The sequence below is a fragment of the Eumetopias jubatus genome, unplaced genomic scaffold (genome assembly GCF_037043125.1).
Source record: "Eumetopias jubatus isolate StellerSeaLion01/CBP00866 unplaced genomic scaffold, mEumJub1_p1.0 scaffold_13, whole genome shotgun sequence".
Classification (NCBI taxonomy): domain Eukaryota; kingdom Metazoa; phylum Chordata; class Mammalia; order Carnivora; family Otariidae; genus Eumetopias; species Eumetopias jubatus.
Window position 1 is genome coordinate 41,539,130 of NW_028274819.1, and position 21,185 is coordinate 41,560,314.

Genomic DNA, 21,185 nt, shown 5'->3' on the forward strand with positions numbered 1-21,185 from the left:
AGTATGTTGTAAAATGCTACAGATTGGAGTCAAAACTGAGTTTGAATCCTGCTCCCAACTTCACTACCTGTAAATGGGGATAATTTTTCTATCTGCTTGACATGGTTATGTAATTTTAAAATCGGACATTTAAAGCCTAAACTTTACAAGCATAATCTCATTCAATTCTCATGAGGCAGGTATTATTTTGGAGATTGTACGTAAAGATATTTTGTAATGTAGAGAAGAGCCGTGTAGCTGTGAGTTATCATTGAGCTATCTTCCTTACCTGGCTGCTGAGGATTAAATGAGACACCGATGTGAAAGAGCTTTACGCAATCAACGTGACGGGCTAATTACACGCCCCACAGCACCTGATCCACCGTGAGCAGTCGGTAAATGCTGTCTGGAGTGCATGATTTTCTATCTTGCCTGTTCCTTTCAGTTTTCCAGTCACAAACAAATCTCGCCGTGGCCTGGGGCCAAAACCACGAATTTGGGAACCACAGCCAGGCTGGAGGAGACTGCTGAGTCCCTGGAGAGGGCACGGGAACAATAGAGTACTTCGGTGGTTGGCGGACACCCGGCCGGAGAAGTGGCCGGCTGGGGTCCCCGAAAGTACACCCCCACCCCCTGGTCTGGTGCTACAGGGAAAAACGTCCTGAGGCCACCCGGCACTACCCAGGGGAAGCGTCAGCCAGGCCCCCACTCCCCGAGCTCTAGCCTCGCGGGACGCGTCCAAGCCCCGCCCACTACCTCAGGTAGGCCGTCTGTACCAGCCAATCCACCAGAAGCCTGGGCGCGGAGGGCGGTGCTTCTCTGGTCGGAAGTGACGTGCTCTGCTTGGCTGGCCGCGGAGTCCGCCGAGACTCTTGGCGGCGGCTGGGGCGGTTGGGAGGGAAATGGCTCGGACCGCGGCTGCTGCGGCGGCTCGGTTTGTGGTGGAGACAGAGGCTCGGGCAGCGTGAGGTGAGGAGGGGTGGGTGCGGCGGGGGCCAGTATGTGGGACCCTGCTGTCCAAGGGCAGCGAGGGACTCCGGGGAGCCCGGCTGGGAGGGTCCCTTGCTGCGGCCCCCAGTCCCCGGGTGTCCGCCTTTGACCCCCTATCTGGTACTTTTGGCGTTTCCCCAGCCGGATTCACCTCCCCGGGCCTTACTTCCACCCAGACCGTTTCTGACAGCCCCGCCTAAGGTGCGAGGGGCCCGCGCCCCCATTAGGCCCCTCTTAGCGGAGGCTGGGAGGTGGTGCGCCTGAGAGTTAGTTTTGTCCCAAGGGGGAGGGGAGACCACCCCCTTGTCCTTCAGTACGGGGCCGGAGTCACTGTGGCCGGTCCTATTCTCTTGTTGAATTGTTAGATTCTGGCGAAGTGTGTTGCACTTCTCAGTTGTGTACCCCCCCCACCTCCTTGTCCCATCTCCAGCTTTTGAGATAATGATTTTTTTCTTCTCCCGGTTTGCCTTTTTGCCGCCAATCCACTTGATTCGGGAAAACAGTATTAATTGTGTGTTTAATGCATCATCTTTCCGGGAGTGCAGTCAGATTAAAAATATTTGCTTAACTCTTCCTGAGTGACAGAGGAACAATACATAATTGAAGAAAAAAGTACATACTTATTTTCCTAACTAAATGGTTTGGCTTTAAAAAGGAGATTCTCTAGCTGTGGAAATTTTTTCAGGGGGAGTAGGGATTGAGGAGGGAAATGAGGAAGAAGACTGAGGAGGAAAGTCTGGGGATAAAGAACGTGGAAGAGAGAGCCTGTGGTAGTTCCTTCCCTTCTGTTAATTAGCCTGTTAGAAGCTGAGGTTGTAATTATATTTTTATTTTGAACAGTGAGTGTTGAGAGGAAGGAAGGAGGTCTTCGTCTTTGAACAAGATTACCTATTAAAGAGGTGCCCTAAAATCTTTCCAGGTGGGTGTCAGAAAAGCTCTGCTGGGAAAATTGTTTAATATATTGGAGTATCAAAGCCACAGCTTAGAAGAGATGTAGGAAAAAGAAAGCTATTAGAAGAGCTGTGAAGACATAGTATAAAGGGGAAGCCTGTTTGGAGGTCCGGGAATGCTGATTCCAGAAGAGACTTTGTACCTTTGCCTCCTTGGCTTGTGATTAAGTTTCCCCAGGAGACTCCTTTTAGCATTGTGCCATACTTGGTGTTAGCGCTCTTATTCACCATGACAAATTAGACCTAATTGAGGTCTATACAGTTGAAGATAATTCCTAGTTTAATACTAAGAACGTTTTTGAGTACTGAAAAGCACTATGAGAATAGATAGATTTTATTATTTAACTCAAACTTAATTCAAAAGTGATTTTATATAGCTACCAAGCATATATATATATTGAGCTACATCTACAAGTAATTTTCCCTGAATTAATAGATTCTGAAGCATTTTTTTTCTTATGAAAATCTGTTTTGTATGCATGTTGCTTGCAGTTTTTCTTGGCAAGCAGTGTATTTTAATGTTTTCATCCATAGGTTTCACAACCTTTTCACAACATCAAAGTTGATGTTCTTGCATTTAGGAGTTAGAAACTATAATATTTATATATAAACTATAAAATTATAAGTAATTAGCTGTATATTAAGTAACTGGTTCTTTGTTTCTCCCTTGTGCCATGAATGGTTCTAAAATTTTCACTTGAAGATTGTCCCATCAGTTCCATGTCCAGGAATCTTTCTTTAATCTAGCGCAGTGTTTTTGCACTTGTAAGCACATTCAATAAGTGAACTTACACCTAACGAGGGTGTTGAATTTTCCAAGAGTTCAGAGTTCTTATCAGAGCATCAAACCAAACTTTTCAGAGCAGCTGTGCAAAGCACTTTTTTTAATGCTTTGTAACTTGTTACTTAATTTGCTAACATAAATTATCCATTTTATTTCTCATGTTTCAAGAATAAATTAAGGCAGGTAAAAGTATCACCTGTGATAGTAAGATATTAAGCAAGCTGCTTACTCTGGTATCCATTTTTTAATTTGAGATTTTACATCTAAATGTTGGCCAGTAGAAATACTAAATGAGAGCCACATATGTAAGATATTTTGCTTTTTTTTTTTTTTTGGTACATCTTTGAAATCTGGTGTCCATCTTACACTTAAAACGCATCTCACTTTGGACTAGCCACATTTCAAGCACTCAATAGCTGCTAGTGGTTAGTAGCTATGATATTGAACAATGCAAATATACAGTATGAAAATTCTGCTTTTCTATCTTGGATTCCTGCTTGAAAAGGAAAGGCAACTCTTATGAGAAATGTATTACCGGTAATTGATAATTTCTTATAATTTTGATGGTATTCAGACATGAATCTTTTTTTTTAAGATTTTATTGATTTATTTGAGAGAGAGCACATGAGAGGGGGGAGGGTCAGAGGGAGAAGCAGACTCCCTGCTGAGCAGGGATCCTGACGCAGGACTCAATCCCGGGACTCCAGGATCATGACCTGAGCCAAAGGCAGTCGCTCAACCAACTGAGTCACCCAGGCACCCAGACATGAATCTTTTTTTGATTGGAATTATGGTCATACGTGGGAATGATTGCTATAGGATATCTTTTAGGTTGTTCACAGGCTTAAGGTTGAGACTAGAAGAAAAATGGTTTTCCCTGTTCTCTGTTGGAGTCACAGTTTTGATACCTTTATTTTGTGCTTTTATGTATATGTTGTATCCCTTCTTTTTGTCTGCAATCTGTTATTTACAAGTGATGGATTAAAAACACAATGGGAGAGTGCACATTGACCTTTTAGGCCGTTAAAAAGGAGTAGGGGTGCCTGGTGGCTCGGTTGGGCGTCTGCCTTCAGCTCAGGTCATGATCCCTGGATTCTGGGATTGAGTCCTGCATCAGGCTCCCTGCTCAGCGAGGAGTCTGCTTCTCCCTCTGCTGCCCCTGCTTGTGCTTTCTCTCGCTCTCTCTCCTGCTCTCTGTCAAATAAATAAAATCTTTTAAAAAAAATAAGATTTGTACAATTTTAAACTACTTTTTGGGTTTCTTAAAATTTTTAATTTAGCTATTTGGGTATAAAAGCAAGTCGGATTTTTTTTAAAGATTTTATTTATTTATTTGACAGAGAGAGAGAACACAAGTAGGCAGAGCGGCAGGCAGAGAGAGGGAGAAGCAGGCTCCCTGCTGAGCAGGGACCCCGATGCGGGGCTCGATCCCAGGACTCTGGGATCATGACCTGAGCCGAAGGCCGATGCCCAACCGACTGAGCTACCCAGGCACCCCTGGGATTTTTTTTTTTAAATAAACTTATTGTCCTCACTTTACAAATGAAGAATTTTAGGCTCAGGAAGACTAGGCAGCTGCATCATGATTACAGTTAGTGAATGGCAGAGCTGGTTTTGAACCCCAATATGTTGGGGTCAAGCCCCTTGTTTTGCTTCTCTGTTCCATGCTGGCTGGCTGTGTATGGGATTTTTAAACACTCTTGATTTTAATAGATTTGAAAGCAATTATTATTGGCTTAGCAACTTTTTTTTTTTTTTTTAATCTTTACACTCAACGTGGGGCGGTCAAGAGCTACATGTTCTACCCACTGTGCCAGACAGGTGTCCCTTGAGTAGAGTTTAGATCTTAAACTGTTACTGTAGGAAGAAGGTGATGAGGTTTCAGGGACAGAATTATTTCAATGCACAGGGAACAACTTGGGGAAAACCTTAGATAAGAGAAAGTAAAATACAGGGTTAAGGAAGGATTTGTGAGTTCTATTTGAAAAAGTAAGGACAGGACAGAGGTGAAGTAAGAGATGAGAATAAGTAGACCTCTGCAATAAAGAACGTAGAGGCCAATGGTCAGAACTTTTATATTATTTGGGTGATTCAGGAAATTTTAGCACAGGCTGTGAACTTGTGGCTTGAGTAGCGAGGAAGACATGGTTAAGAGAACTGAAGGAGAAGTTGGTGACTATAAACGAGCAGCAGAGTAATGTTAGTTCCTGTTGTGAAATGAGTAGGGATTTGATAAGGAATTTGAGTATGAGAAGAGAAAAGAATAGGCAGTGTTAAGAATATTGGTTAAAAAAATTTGCAGTATGGGAAATCCTAATTGAAACAGGCTTTTTTTTTTTTAAGTATTTTCCTATAAAAACAAGTTGGTAGTTTATCTTCAGAAAATATCAATGGTGGGGGCGCCTGGGTGGCTCAGATGGTTGAGCGTCTGCCTTCGGCTCACGTCATGATCCCAGGATCCTGGGATCGAGTCCCGCATCGGGCTCCCTGCTAGACGGGGAGCCTGCTTCTCTCTCTGCCTCTGCGCCTCTCTCTCTCTCTCTCTCTCTCTCTCTCTCTCAATGACTTATGAATAAATAAATAAAACATTTAAAAAAAATCAGTGGTGGCAGGGAGACATTAAGTATTAAAGTTCTGTTATGGGGGCTGGCTGGCTAAGTAGGCAGAGCTTTTGACTCTTGATCTTGGAGTTGTGAGTTCGAGCCCCATTTTGGGTGTGGAGCCTACTTAAAAGAAAAAACTATTTAATAAAGTTCTGTGGAATGAGAGGGAACAGCAAAGACAAAAACCTCTTTCAAGATTAAAGGGCAGGGAAAATGAGAGGAGACAATAGAGGGAAATCAGTGCAGGTACTTTGCCTTCTTGGTGAGGTGGGAACAGAATGTGGATGTTGGAGTGATAGACGTGGAAAAAAACACCTGTCTAATTAGGAAACAGGAAAACATTTTTTCAGATATTTTATTTGCAGTTTAGGGAATTATGCAAAGCATGTATTTTTCTCCCCAAGATAAGCTCTAAAGGAGACCCAAGTATACCATAGTGCTGTGAGTATCCATAACCAAGTTGATTTATTAAGTCCCTTTATATGTGTTCATAACGTGATTTATAACTGTTCTGACCTCTCTTTTTAGTTTAGTGTGTACGTATGTTTTAGATTACAGTGCTGAGTTGGGAAAAGGTGGTCTTTGGCTCCAGGGAATGTAGCCTGGATCTCATAATGACATTTATCAGACTGGAATTCTGCCTGTATTGAAATGTATGACATGACCTGTAACTATTTAGAGCTTTTTTTTAAAAAAATCAGGTTTATTGTGATATAATTTACTTAGAGTAAAATTCATTTGTTTTAGGTTTCAGCTCTAGGAGTTGAAGAGAGTGACAGCATTTAACTGCCACCACCACAATTAAGATACAGAATCTGTCACTCCAAAAAGTATCCTTATCCTCCTTTATAATCAGTCTCTTTCACTTACCCTCCAGACAACTGATTTATTTTTTATTCCTATAGTTTTGCCTTCCCAGAAGTCCTGTAAATTGGCATCATACGGTGTATTCAGCCTTTTTTTTTTTTTTTTTTTTAAAAAACAAATGGTCATCTGCAACTCCGGGGAGGTCATACCTCCCCCGTTTTTTGTTTTTTTAAGGTGTTTTTGTTTTTGTTTTTAGTTATATACACTCAACGCGGGGCTTGAACTCACAATCCCAAGATCAAGAGTCACATGCCAGCCAGGTGCCTCAGCCTTTGAGTCTGACTTCTTTCACTTGGCATAATGCTTTGAGAGTCAATAAAACACCACATTTTGTATATCCATTTTTTGATGACAGTTGGGCTGCTGCTACCTTTTAGCTATTGTGAATACTGCTATGATCATTAGTGTACAGTTACTCTGTTTTAATTCTTTTGGGTGTACGTATCTAGGAGTGGAATTGCTGGGTCATAGGGAAATTCTATGTTTAATTTATTGAGGAAACACCAAAGTGTTTTCCAAAGTGGCGGCACCGTCTTATATTGCCATCAACAAAGTATGAGGGTTTCAGCTTTTCCACATCCTTATCAACACTTACTCTCCATTTTTAAAATCTTAGCCATTCTAGTAGATATGAAGTGGTATCTCATTGTGGTTTTTGTTTGCATTTCCTTGATGAGTAATGATATTGAACATCTTTCCATGTGATTATTGGTGATAAGCTTCCTTTTTTAAAATAGTTTATTTTTTAAAAGGTTTTATTTGAGAGAGTGTGAAAGAGAGCACGAACAGTGGGGAGGGGTAGAGGGAGAGGGAGGAGCAGACTCCCCCCGAGCAGGGAGCATGACCCAAGGAGGACCCCGGGATCATGACCCAAGCCAAAGGCAGATGCTTAACTGACTAAGCCACCCAGGCACCCCAAGATTTATTTATTTATTTTAGAGAGAGAGTGAGCATAAGTGGGAGAGGGAGAGGGAGAGAGAATTTCAAGTAGACTCCACAGTGAGCACGCAGCCCAAAGCTGGGCTGGGTGAGGTGGGGGGTGCTCATTCTCATGACCCTGAGATCACAAGTTGAGCTGAAGCCAGTCAGACACTCAACTGACTGCACTACTCAGGCACCCCAATAAGCTGCCTTTTTTTAGTGGTATGAATATATTGATGGTCGTTCCAGTAATTGGAAAGATGTAATACATATTATGTATTTTTAGATGTCTGTATAAACTAGTCATTATATATATTAAGCCTGACAACACAGATACGATCTTTTACAGATGAGAAAATTAAGACAAAGGGAGATAAGTAGCTTGCTTAAGATTACGCAGTTACTAAGAGGTCTGATATTTGAGCCTCAAGTCTTGCTACTACATCATTTTCTCTTCTTTGTTATCACTGTTCTATAAAACTACCAATTTAATGCAGTTGGTGTCATTTGAAAAGATTTTGTTAGCCATAGAAATTAGGGAGTTTTGGGGGAAAATTCCAGAAATAATTCATGTCAGCTTTTCATTCCCTTTTTGGGGGTTCTCAGTTGTAACTCAGTTTTGTGTTTTCCTATCTTAAGCTATGTTGGAAATGGAGGCATATACCATAACATTTAACACAAAAGCTTACTGTTATTTGTCATGTTGGAATTAGGGTAATGTCAGTATATTTAATGATTCATGTTAAATGAATGGACAATAAAGTGGTTCAAAGTTCAGTAATTATCTTCACAAAGCAATGCTACTGTTAGGATTTTGAGTTAGATTGAAAACTGCTTTGTCAGTAAAATGTCTTTTCAACAGCAATCTCTTGCTGTAACTGTATTCCCCCCTCCATGTCCCCCCTCCTAAACAGTGATACATATATACAGATATAGAATGCATTCTTGATGAATGCCCTGTTGTGAATCTTTTATGTATAGAATGTTGCTCCTAAGAGCTGAAAGTAGTATCATGACTGTCAGGGAGAATCAAGCCCTTTATTAAATTGCTTATAGTACTTGGGCAAAGCATAATTATAAAGTGTGGTGTGGAGGTTAAAGAATGTGGGAGCTGGCTAGACTTATCCCATCTTTAAACTTGTGAAGCTTAGGAATCTTAGGAAGTCGTGGCTTTTCCCATGACTCACCCCTCATGTCCAGGTTATCACTACAATTTCATCTTTCCCTGACTATACCATTAAAAATAGTATCCCCCTCCCCACAACTAAATCGTTCTTTATCACATCACTGTTTTTCCCCTCATTTCATTTACTGTCTAAACTTAATGTTTTTGTTTGCTTGTTTAAGGAAAACCATTCTTGGGGCGCCTGGGTGGCTCAGTCGGTTAAGTGGCTGCCTTCGGCTCAGGTCATGATCCCAGAGTCCTGGGATCGAGCCCCACATCGGGTTCCCTGCTTGGTGGGGAGCCTGCTTCTCCCTCTCCCTCTGCCTGCTGCTCCCCCTGCTTGTGCTCGCTCGCTCGCTCTCTCTCTGTCAAATAAGTAAATAAAATCTTTAAAAAAAAAAAAGAAAAAAAACATTCTTAATATTTCCATTGCTGCCAACCTAGTTCAAGTAATTACTAGTTCTTTTCTAGATTTTTTCAGTTATTAATTGGTCTCCCGGTTTCCACTTTGGTTTTCCTTATATATTTTTTCTGCAAAGCAGATAGATATCTTTGAACGTTGTGAAGTTCACTTGACTGTCTCTGACACCTTTTTTTTCCTATCACACCTAATAATTGAATATACTAGTGTTTTTCCTTCTTGGAAATACTTAATTATAGAAAGTTCATATTGGTGTAGGTTTTAGATTTTTTTTTTGAGAATATTTTTGATTTTTGATAATTGAGTTTGGAGATTTAGCTTATTAATTTTTTAAAGATTTTTTACTGATTTATTTGAGAGAGAGAGTGAGCATGAGAGAGCGGGCCAGAGGGGGTGAAGGAGAAGCAGACTCCCTGGACGTGGGGCTCGATCCCAGGACCCCGAGATCATGACCTGAGCCGAAGGCAGATGCTTAACTGAGCCACCCAGGTGCCCCACTTATTTCTATTTTTATTTATTTATTTATTTTTAAGATTTTATTTATTTATTTGACACAGAGAGAGACAGTGAGAGAGGGAGCACAAGCAGGGGGAGTGGGAGAGGGAGAAGCAGGCCTCCTGCTGATCAGGGAGCCCAATGCGGGGCTCAATCCCAGGACCCTGAGGTCATGACCTGAGCTGAAGGCAGATGCTTAACGGGACTGAGCCACCCAGGCACCCCGCCCCACTTATTTTCAATTTTTATCAGAAAACATTCCAACCCAAAGAAAAAAGTTTCGCTGAAAATCCAGAGTAAAATTAGGTTTAAATTTTTTAATTAATTTTTTTATTATGTTCATTTAGCCAATATATAGTACATCATTAGTTTTTGATGTAGTGTTCAACGATTCCTTAGGTGCATATAACACCCAGTGCTCATCACAACATGTACCCTCCTTAATACCCTAAAATTAGGTTTAAATAAGAAAGTTTCTTAAATAAGCTAGAAATATAGCTGTATATCTAACATATCTAAATTTGGAGAAAAGGTTAAAATCTACAAATCATTATAGAAACCTCCCTGGTTTCTTTAGGACTAGACTCTGTATATTAGATTCATTTGACTTCACAAATATTAGTAAGAACTGAAGCCACTTCTTTCCAAGTAGTTGTTTACATTACTCTGTGATCCCATTAGGTTCATTCTCTAGTATATTTTTATCCTCGGGCTTCTAAACTTCTTAGATTTGTTTGGTTGATGTCTTTCTTCACTTGCAGAAAGTTCTTGGCCATTTTCTTTTCAAATATTTTTTCTCTTTTATTCTCTTCTATCCTCTCCTGGGACTCCAGTTATAAATGTTAGACCATTTGAAATTGTCCCACAGGCATGCTGATTTATCTTTCTCCTTTTTTTACTGTCATAGTTTGGATGTGTCCTATTGATTTGTCTTCGAGTTTATTAGTCTTTTCTAATGCTTTCAGTCGATCTAATTCTTCATTTCTGATTTATTTTTCTAGTATTTCTGTTTGATTCTTTTTTGTAATTTGTATCATTCTGCTGAAACTGCCACCCCCTCCCTCCATGCATCTCCTTCATTTTTTCTGCTAGATCATTTAGTATTTTCATCCTAATTAGTAGTTTCATCCTCATTTCCTGTTCGATAATTCCAACATTTGGGCCATCACTGTATCTGCTTGTTTTGACTGTTTCTTTGACCATGGGTCACATTTTCTTTTAAGATTTTATTTATTTATTTGATTTATTTGACAGAGCACAAGCAGGGGGAGCGGCAGGGAGAGGGAGAAGGAGGCTCCCAAAGTGGGGCTCCATCCTAGGATGCTGGGATCATGACCTGAGCTGAAGGCAGATGCTTAACCGACTGAGCCACCCAGGTGCTCCGTGTCACATTTTCTTTGTCTCATAATCTTGGATTATATATTAGCACAACTTAAACATGCCTTATTCTGTCAGGCCACTGAACTGAGAAAGCTGATTTATAAGTAAGATGGGTCTGTGCTTTGTTGCAACTTTAATTTGACTCAGTTTACCACTGGGTTGAAGTACTTTGGGTGGCAGTGATGACTTTCTCTTCAGAAGGATTTGGGATCTGAACACTGAATTGATTCTGTTTTTTTTTTAAGATTTTATTTATTTATTTGACACAGAGAGAGACAACGAGAGAGGGAACACAAGCAGGGGGAGTGAGGAAGGGAGAAGCAGGCTTCCCGCCGAGCAGGGAGCCTGATGCGGGGCTTGATCCCAGGACCCTGAGATCATGACCTGAGCTGAAGGCAGTTGCTTAACCAACTGAGCAACCCAGTCGCCCCCACTGACTTGATTCTAGAGATTTGTTTTGTAGCCTAGCTGCTAGCTTTTTTTTTTTTTAAGGTTGCTGGGAAGTCCCTTTGTTCTCTACTTTCTCTGTTCTTGGCTTTCTGTGTCTCGGGAGATCTTTGCCTTGCTGCCCTTAGCCCAGCCTCTGGAGGGTGCCTATCTTTCATAAAGGCCTAGAATGCTTTGGAGGGCTTTTTTCTCAGCTCTCCTGCCCCGTCCCCAGCCATTGGTAGCTAAAAGCTTGGAGTGCCTCAAGTGGATTTCTTATACTTCAGGGAGACCCACATACTTCAAGGGGGGATCTCTTTCAGCTCTTCTGCCCTGTCCCCAGCTTTCAGTGTGCTACCTATGCCTTTCGTGAAGACCTGAGGGCAAGAGTTGGTGGAAGGGTACAGACTTGTTCCATGCCTGGGGCTCCTTATAATTTTTTTTTTTTTTTTTTTTTTTGCTCCTTATAATTCTTAATCCAGGCCTTTACCTCCATCACGCCTCAGAATTCTAATCTGTAATGGTAGCCTACACGTGGCTGTTAAAAGTGTTTATCAGAAGTCTAATGTGTTTTTCCGTATCCCTGTCTGCAGTGCATTTTTCCTGCTCTTCTGTACCAGGGATGAGAATAACAATGGACCCGCCTTTCCTATGAGAAGTTTATCACTTTTGGGAATTTAAGTCATTAAGGTGTTTTTTTTTTTTTTAAGATTTTACTTATCTATTAGAGCACAAGTAGAGGAGAGGGGCAGAGGGAGAGGGAGAAGCAGGCTCCCCACTGAGCAGGGAGCCTGACATAGGGCTCAAACCCAGGACCAGGGATCAAACCCAGGATCAGGGATCACAACCTGAGCCAAAGGCAGATGCTTAAGCGACTGAGCTACCCAGGCGCCCCTTCATTAGGGTTTTTAATGTGTGTCCTTTGCTCTCTGATGTCTCTTAAAAATATTTGTTTAAAGCTTATTTAGCTTGCTTTTCACTGTTGAAGTGAGACAGTATCTTGCCACTTTGTATATCCTAATAACAGGAAAAGCCCTTTCCCTACCTTTGTTTTAAAATAGTAAAGCTTAGCTTACAAATGATGAAGTATTTAAAACTACCAAACTTTAGATAGCGAAAATCTGCTTTCCACCATTGGCTCCCCCAGTCTTCCATTTTTAGTTATTGACCTAGTAGTTCCTTACCTTTATCACCTCTGTTTTGTAAAATGTCTTCTCCTTTTCAAGACAGACCCTTCATGTATGCTTCTGATTCATATCCAACTGTACCCAGTATCTAAGCTCGTGTGAATCTCCAGTCTTGTGTCTTTCTGTCTTTGTACCCTGAATTCTTGTCTTCAATCTACTATACGTTGAAGGCCTTTTTAAACCTTTTTAAACAGCCATTCCTGATACCTCCTGTCTCTCTTAGTTCCTTGTACTGTCAATGACTTGAAAGAATAGTATGCCTTGGGGTGCCTGGGTGGCTCAGTCATTAAGCATCTGCCTTCGGCTCAGGTCATGATCCCGGGGTCCTGGGATCAAGCCCCGCATCCGGCTCCCTGCTCAGCCAGGAGCCTGTTTTTCCCTTTCCCACTCGCCCTGCTTGTGTTCCCTCTCTCGCTGTCTCTCTCTCTCTGTCAAATAAATAAAATCTTAAATAATAATAATAATATGCCTTTGCTATTTGCAATTCCTTACTCTTTCAGTTTTCTGCACTTCTCCAAATTGTTCTCTCTGAAAAATCACTACTGAGGGTCTGTGGGGTAGGGAAAGGAGGAGGGACTGCTAATGGGTAAAGGGTTTCTTTTGGGGGTGATGAACATATTCTGCAATTTGTTAGGGGTGATGGTTGCACAGTTCTGAATATATGAAAACAACTGAATCGTATGCTTTAAAAGAGTGAATTTTATGTTAATTATATCTCGAAACTTATTAAAATAATCAAAAATGAGCTCTTAGATTTTGAGTTTTTTTTTTCTTTTTCAACCCTTATCCTGTGTCACCTCTCTGTAGTTTCTGACACTACTAACCGTGTCCTTAAAGGGACGTTGAATTCCCTTATTTCTCTGATACCAGTCTTCATACCTATTATTTTCCTCTGACCTTTTGTTTCCTCCTTAGGTATTAGTGGCCCTTCTGATTTCCTCCTTGTCTCTTTTTTTTCTCTTCACTTTACACATTCTCCCAGGGCAATTGCAACCACTTTCATGACTTCAGGTCTTTAGTTTTATATAGGTAAAGCCTCAAGATTCATCTCTAGCGAAATTGCTCTGTTGACCCCAAGGCCTATATTTCTAATCAACAAGCAGACATGAACTACATTTTTCACAAACTTCAAAATAGTGATGTCTTTTGGTCTGACTAGAAAGGACCATGTGGCTCTGAAGAACAATTCTGAGAGTAACGCACATAATTTTATTCCCTCAGAGAAAGAAATTAATGGTTTATAATTTGGCACATTTAAGATGACTTCCAGATACTTTAAATGAAAATGAATGCAGCAAGAGTGGACTAAAATCTATGGTATCTCTTAGTTTACAGTACTCATTTCGAGTAAGATATTTTTATGTAATTTTAAGTATCTTAGTACCAGAGGCACTCTACAATGAAGAATTGCTTCCTAATCTGGTCCGTATTAGATTAAATTTCATTTGTTAACAAACATTTGAATGAAAGCTTGCTTGTTCTAGGATTGTTCTAGGTGCTGGGGATATAGGAGTGAGCCTAACAGTTAAATCCCAGCTTCATTAAATTTATAGTCTAGAGGGGGAAAGCTAGACAATAAAATAAGTAAAAGCTATAGTACACTGGATGGTACTAATTACTAAGGAAAAGGTAAGTAAAGTGCATAGACAGTGGAGTTAGAGAAAGTTGCAGTTTTAACTTGATTATCAGGGAGGACTTTACTCAAATGTCACCTCCTCAGTGAATACTTGAAGGTGAGAGAGAGTGCCATTCAGCTATTCAGGGGAAGAGCAGTCTAGAGGGAACTGAAGAGCAAAGCCTCTCAGTGAGAAGTATAATGTATTTGAGAACAATAAGGAGGCTAGTTGGACAGTAGCAGAGAGGAGAGTTACAGGAGAGAAGTAATAGGGGGAGCAGATATTAGAGTGCCTGGTGGACTTTTATAAGGATTTTACTTTTTTTCTGAGATAGGAACTGTTGAAAGTTCTGAGTGGAGGGGTAAGAAGATAGAGGTTTTTCAGTATCACTCTGTCTGCTGTGTTGAGAGTAGTCTGAAGGTGGAGGGTGGAGGGTTTGCAGAAACAGATTCGGTAGCTATTCCAATAATCCAGGCAACAGATGATGGTTGGTATAGGATGGTAGTAGGAATATAAAGAAAAAATGCTCAGATTCAAGAAATATTTGAAGGTGGAGCCTATCAGATTTTATGTACATATCAATAACTATCTCTGGAGTTACCATCAAACATTGTTGCATTCTTGACAAGCTATAATTAGGATTTTCTTTTTTTTTAATTAGGATTTTCTAATTCAATTTAAATAAAATAAATTTGCTGGAGGGGCACGTGGGTGGCTCAGTTAAGCATCTGCCTTTGGCTCAGGTCATGATCCCGGGGTCCTGGGATCGAGCCCTGCGTTGGGCTCCCTGCTCACTGGGGAGCCTGCTTTTCCCTCTCCTCCCCACTCATGTGCGCTCATTCTCTCTCTCTCTCTCTCTCTCTCTCTCTCGCTATCTTTGTTTCTCAAATAAATAAAAATCTTATATCCAACAAATTTATTTTTTTTCTTTTAACATACAATGGTGAGGGTGTGCAGTCATCTCGCTGGTAGGAGTATCTATTTTAAATGTTGTATTTTAAAATGCAGTGAATTTTTTTTGACATAAATCATATGTGCAATGCCCATTAAGTGATTCACAGATGGTGAAAATTTGGGAAACCATAATTTGTTGTTTTCTTTTGCAGTCTTAATTACCCTTTCTCCATATCCCTTAATGAATGAGTAGTGTCCTTAATTTAGCCTAAAGATTGGCAAAGAAAAGGGACAATATTGCTCTTATTTGTATTTTTTATGACATTAAAAAGTTGAGCTTCTTATGTTCATATAATTTGCCACATGTGAATTTTAAAAAACCCCCACATACTGTTAATTGCAGGTGGTGTTAATTTTCACATACCATGTTTAATATGATATGAAAATATTTAAACTACTTAAATTTAAAATGTGGGTAGTGGATTCTTTTTTTATTATGAAATAACTCACAGAAAAGTGTATAAAGCATATATGATTATTTAACAAGTAATTGTAAAATAAACACTTGTGTAATCAGTCAATAGGTAGTGAACTAGAACATTGCTTGTATTCCAGAAGTCCCCAATGTACTTATCCTTGGTCATGAATCTCTGCCTCCCTCCATGAGTAACCACTGTCCTAACTTTTGAGAATCCTTTCCTTTCCTTCACAGTTTTACCTTTATGTAAGCATTCTTAAACAATATAGTTTTTCATGTTTTTGAACTTTTTTTCCCTAAGATTTTATTTATTTATTCATGAGAGACAGAGAGAGAGAAGCAGAGGGAGAAGCAGGCTCCCAAGGAGTAGGGAGCCCGATATGGGACTCAATCCCAGGACCCTGGGATCATGACCTGAGCTGAAGGCAGACGCTTAACCATCTGAGCCACCCAGGCGCCCATGTTTTTGAACTTTATGTGAATGGAATCATTGTATGTATTTTTGTGTCCATGTGCTTGTCATGTTTCTGCGTTTTACTCATTTTTTTCTTATAGCTGTAGTTCATTGGCATTACTGGATAGAATTCCACTGAAGGAACTCTGATGTAATAAAAAATAAATATTTGGTCTTTGTGCCTGGTTCCTGTCATGCAACTCCTAAAGCCCTTGGAATTTCTAGAGTTTCTTTTGTATGCTAATGAGATTAATAGTGTCAGAGATCCCTAGATAGTTTCAGAATGGGGCTGGTCACCCTAAAGACTTGAGGCATGTTTAGAGGATTGGAACCTTCAGTTTCACCCCCCACCTCCCCAACCTCTGGAGATGAGAGCGGAATTAGAGATTGAGCTAATGACTACTTCCAGGTTAGTTCCTACTAGGGACTGTGGTGGGTAATGTTATTTGAAGGTTCTTATGATTATCTTTCTTTTTAATTTGTAGAAGTTATTTATCTAGGATTTGAGTCCTTTGGTTATGTGTTAAAGATCTCTTCCTTTCTGTGGCTTGTTTTTATCATCCTCTTTGGTGTCTTTTGATAAATAAAAGTTGTGGATTATAGTCAGATTTATTTTTTCTCTTGTGGTTAGTGCTTTCTGTCTTAAGAAATTTTTCCCTTCTCTAATTCTGGTTTTTCCTTTCACAGTTAGACGTTTGGTTTGCCTTGAGTCGATTTTTGCTTAAGGAGGGAAGTAGGAACCCATCTCATATTCCCTTTATTTGTCGTAGCTTCATTTATTGTTAAAGACAGTTCTTTCCCTGTGCTCTGATACACCACTTGTCTTCAATCAGGTGTCTGTGCAGGTGTGTTTCTGTTTTTGACCTCTTAGCCTGTTCTTTATTAGATTTATCTCTTCTTGCATAAATACCATATTACCTTAAATAAAATTAGTTTTATAATAAGTCTTTATTGGGTAGAGCAAATCTTCCCACCTTGTTCTTTTTCAAGAGGGTTTTGGCTATTTTGGCCATTTTGGTTACTGAATAAATTTTAGAATCACCTTGTCAAATTTTATTTTAAAAGCTGTTGAATTTTGATTGGGATTTCATCAAGCCTATAGATCTATTTTAGGAGAGGTGACATCTTCATAAAATTAAGTTTTCAAGTTTGTAAACATGGAAAAATATCCCTTACATTCAGATACTCCTAGTATTTGTCAGTAAAGTTTTATAATTTCCCCCACAACTTCTTACATGTATTGCGTTAGTGGGTTTTGTGTGTTACTGTAAATATTATCATGTTGAAAATGGCCTTTTTTAACCATTTGTTGTGTATAGAAATACAATTGATTTTTATATATTAGAATCATTTTCAATAATCTTGCTAAAATCTAGCATTGCTATTATCTACATATTCTTTGGAATTTTTACTTTATCTGCATAATGTTTTGTTTCTTCCTTTTGACCCTAAGTTTTCTTTTTCTTATCTGTGCTGTCTAGGAGTCTATCAGGTGTTGAATAGAAGTGATTGTGGGCATCCTTGTTTTTGTTCATGGTCAAAGGGGGAAGCTTTCAAGGTTTTATCATTAGGTATGATTTTTGTTGCTACTCACGGTCAAATAAGGAACTTCCCTTCTGTTCGTACTTGGCTAAGAATATCTATTGAGATGAACATATGCTTTTTCTATTTTAATTCTTTATTGATGTGGTAAATTGAATTTTGTATTTACAGCTAAGTTTGGTTTGCTATTTTGTTTAGGACTTTTTGTATAATGTATTTCATGAGTAAGATTGGTTTGTAATTTTCTCTCCTTGCCTGGTTTTGTTATCAGTTATAGTAGTCTCATAAAAAGTTTGGGGAGCATACCTTCTTGTTTGTTCTCTGGAAGAGTTTGTGAAAGATTATTGTTTCTTCCTTACATAAAGCCAGTGAAGCCGTCTTGAAAATATTTTTGACTGCTAATTCAATTCCTTTCCCCCCCCCCCAAAGATTTTATTTATTTGACACACAGAGAGAGACAGCTAGAGAGGGAACACAAGCAGGGGGAGTGGGAGAGGGAGAAGCAGGCTCTTGGCTGAGCAGGGAGCCTGATGTGGGGCTCGATCCCAGGACCATAGGATCATGACCTGAGCCGAAGGCAGACGCTTAACGACTGAGCCACCCAGGCGCCCCTGCTAATTCAATTTCTTTAGTGGTTATAAGATTATTCAACTTTATGTTTCTATTTCAGTCAGTTTTAGTAAGTTACTGTCTTCTAGGAATTGGTGTACATTTTAAAATTTATTTCCTTAAACTTGTTAATATCCTAATATTCTTTAAAAATTTTTTTTCTAAATTTTTTTTATTAACATATAATGTATTATTTGTTTCAGGGGTACAGGTCTGTGATTCATCAGTCTTACACAATTCACAGCACTCACCATAGTACTTACCCTCCCCAGTGTCCATCACCCAGCCACCCCATCCCTCCCACCCCCCTCCACTCCAGCAACCCTCAGTTTGTTTCCTGAGATTAAGAGTCTCCCTCTCTGGTTTCGTCTTGTTTCATTTTTCCCTCCCTTCCCCTGTGATCCTGTCTTGTTTCTCAAATTCCTCCTATCAGTGAGATCATATGATACTTGTCTTTCTCTGATTGACTTATTTCGCTTAGCATAATACCCTCTAGTTCCATCCACATTGTCGCAAATGGCAAGATTTCAATTTTTTGATGGCTGCATGATATTCCATTGTCTATACATACTCCATTTCTTTATCCATTCATCTATTGATAGACATCTAGGCTCTTTCCATAGTTTGGCTATAATGCACATTGCTGCTATAAACATTGGGGTGCACGTGCCCCTTTGGATCACTACATTTGTATCTTTGGGGTAAATACCCAGTAGTGCAATTGCTGGGTCATAGGGTACCTCTATTTTCAACTTTTTGAGGAACCTCCATACTGTTTTCCAGAGTGGCTGCACCAGCTTGCATCCCACCAACAGTGTAGGAGGATTCCCCTTTCTCCGCATCCTCGCCAATATCTGTCGTTTCCTGACTTATTAATTTTAGCCATTCTGACTGGTGTGAGGTGGTATCTCATTGAAGTTTTGATTTGGATTTTCCTGATGCCGAGTGATGTTGAGCACTTTTTCATGTGTCTGTTGGCCATTTGGATGTTTTTGCAGAAATGTCTGTTTGGTCTTCTGCCCATCTCTTGATTGGATTATTTGTTCTTTGGGTGTTGAGTTTGATCCAAGTTCAAGTTCTTTATAGATTTTGGATACTAGTCCTTTATCTGATATGTCATTTGCAAATATCTTCTCCCATTCTGTCGGTTGTCCTTTGGTTTTGTTGACTGTTTCCTTTGCTTTGCAAAAGCTTCTTATCTTGATGAAGTCCCATTAGTTCATTTTTGCCCTTGCTTCCCTTGCCTTTGGCAATGTTTTGCTCCTGTGTTCTCAAAGATTTTGATGCATTCCTGTCTCACATTTAGGTCTTTCAACCGTTTTGAGTCTATTTTTGTGTGTGGTGTAAGGAAATGGTCCAGTTTCATTCTTCTGCATGTGGCTGTCCCATTTTCCCAACACCATTTGTTGAGGAGATTGTCTTTTTTCCATTGGACATTCTTTCCTGCTTTGCTGAAGATTAGTTGACCATAGAGTTGAGGGTCCATTTCTGGGCTCTCTATTCTGTTCCATTGATCTATGTGTCTATTTTGGTGCCATTACCATACTGTCTTGATGATGACAGCTTTATAATAGAACTTGAAGTCTGGAATTGTGTTGCTACCAGCTTTGCTTTTTCTTTTTCAACATTGCTCTGGCTATTCGAGGTCTTTTCTGGTTCCATACAAATTTTAGCATTATTTCTACCATTTCTTTGAAAAAAGTTGATGGTATTTTGATAGGGATTGCATTAAATGTGTAGATTGCTCCAGGTAGCAGACTTTTTCACAATATTTGTTCTTCCAGTCCATGAGCATGGAACGTTTTTCCATTTCTTTGTGTCTTCCTCAATTTCTTTCATGAGTATTCTATAGTTTTCGGAGTATAGATTCTTTTCCTCTTTGGTTAGATTTATTCCTAGGTATCTTATGGGTTTGGGTGCAATTTTAAATGGGATCGACTTCTTAATTTCTCTTACTTCTGTCTTGGTGGTGGTGTATAGAAATGCAGCTGATTTCTGTGCATTGATTTTACATCCTGCTGCTTTACTGAATTCCTGTATGAGTTCTCGCAGTTTTGGGGTGGAGTCTTTTGGGTTTTCCACATCAAGTATCATGTCATCTGCAAAGAGTGAGTGTTTCACTTCTTCTTTGCCAATTTGGATGCCTTTTATTTCTTTTTGTTGTCTGATTGCTGAGGGTAGGACTTCTAGTACTGTGTTGAATAGCAGTGGTGATAGTGGACATCCCTGCTGTGTTCCTGACCTTATGGGAAAAGCTCTCAGTTTTCCCCCATTGCGTATGATATTTGCTGTGGGTTTTTCATAGATGACTTTTATGATATTGAGATTTGTACCCTCTGTCCCTACACTATGAAGAGTTTTAATCAAGAAAGGATGTTGTACTTTGTTAAATGTTTTTTCTTCATCTATTGAGAGGATCATATGGTTCTTGTTCTTTCTTTTATTAATGTATTGTATCACATTGATTTGCAGATGTTGAACCAACCTTGCAGCCCAGGAATAAATCCGACTTGGTCATGGTGAATAATGTTTTTAGGGTACTGTTGGATCCTTGGCTAGTATTTTGGTGAGAATTTTTGCATCCATATTCATCAGGGATATTGGTTTGTAGTTCTCCTTTTTGATGGGGTCTTTGTCTGGTTTTGGGATCAAGGTAATGGTGGCCTCATAAAACGAGTTTGGAAGTTTTCCTTCCATTTCTATTTTTTGGAACAGTTTTAGAAGAATAGGTATTAATTCTTCTAATGTTTGGTAGAATTCCCCTGGGAAGCCATCTGGCCCTGGACTTTTGTTTGTTGGGAGATTTTTGATGACTGCTTCAATTTCCTTACTGGTTATGGGTCTATTCAGGTTTTCTATTTCTTCCTGCTTCAGTTTTGGTAGTTTATATGTCTCTAGGAATGCATCCATTTCTTCCAGATTATCTAATTTGCTGGCATATAGTTGCTCATAATATGTTCTTATAATTGTATTTCTTTGGTGTTGGATGTGATCTCTCCTCTTTCATTCATGATTTTATTTGGGTCCTTTCTCTTTTCTTTTGGATAAGTCTGGCCAGGAGTTTATCAATCTTAATTCTTTCAGAGAACCAACTCCTAGTTTTGTTGATCTGTTTTGCTGTTCCTTTGGTTTCTGTTTCATTGATTTCTGCTCTGATCTTTATTATTTCTCTTCTCCTGCTGGGTTTAGGCTTTATTTGCTGTTCTTTTCTCCAGCTCCATTAGGTGTAGGGTTAGGTTGTGTATTTGAGACCTTTCTTGTTTCTTGAGAAAGGCTTGTATTGCTATCTACTTTCCTCTTAGGACTGTCTTTGCTGCATCCCAAAGATTTTGAATGGTTGCATTTTCATTTTCATTTGTTTTCATGAATTTTTAAAATTCTTCTTTAATTTCCTGGTTGACCCATTCATTCTTTAGTAGAATGC

The 21,185-nt window shown here is 39.6% G+C and overlaps 1 protein-coding gene across 2 annotated transcripts in view; it reads left to right on the forward strand.

Annotated features, from left to right (window-relative positions):
• Positions 1-848: 848 nt before the first annotated feature.
• Positions 849-21,185, forward strand: part of PIK3C2A (phosphatidylinositol-4-phosphate 3-kinase catalytic subunit type 2 alpha) — a 101,389-nt gene continuing 81,052 nt past the window's right edge. The window contains exons 1-2 of one of the 2 annotated variants that reach the window (XM_028116865.2): positions 849-948; positions 1,810-1,888. The gene's annotated coding sequence lies outside the window, so the exon portion shown is untranslated. The remainder of the gene's footprint in view (positions 949-1,809; positions 1,889-21,185) is intronic. The other variant, XM_028116866.2, reaches the window with a different exon arrangement.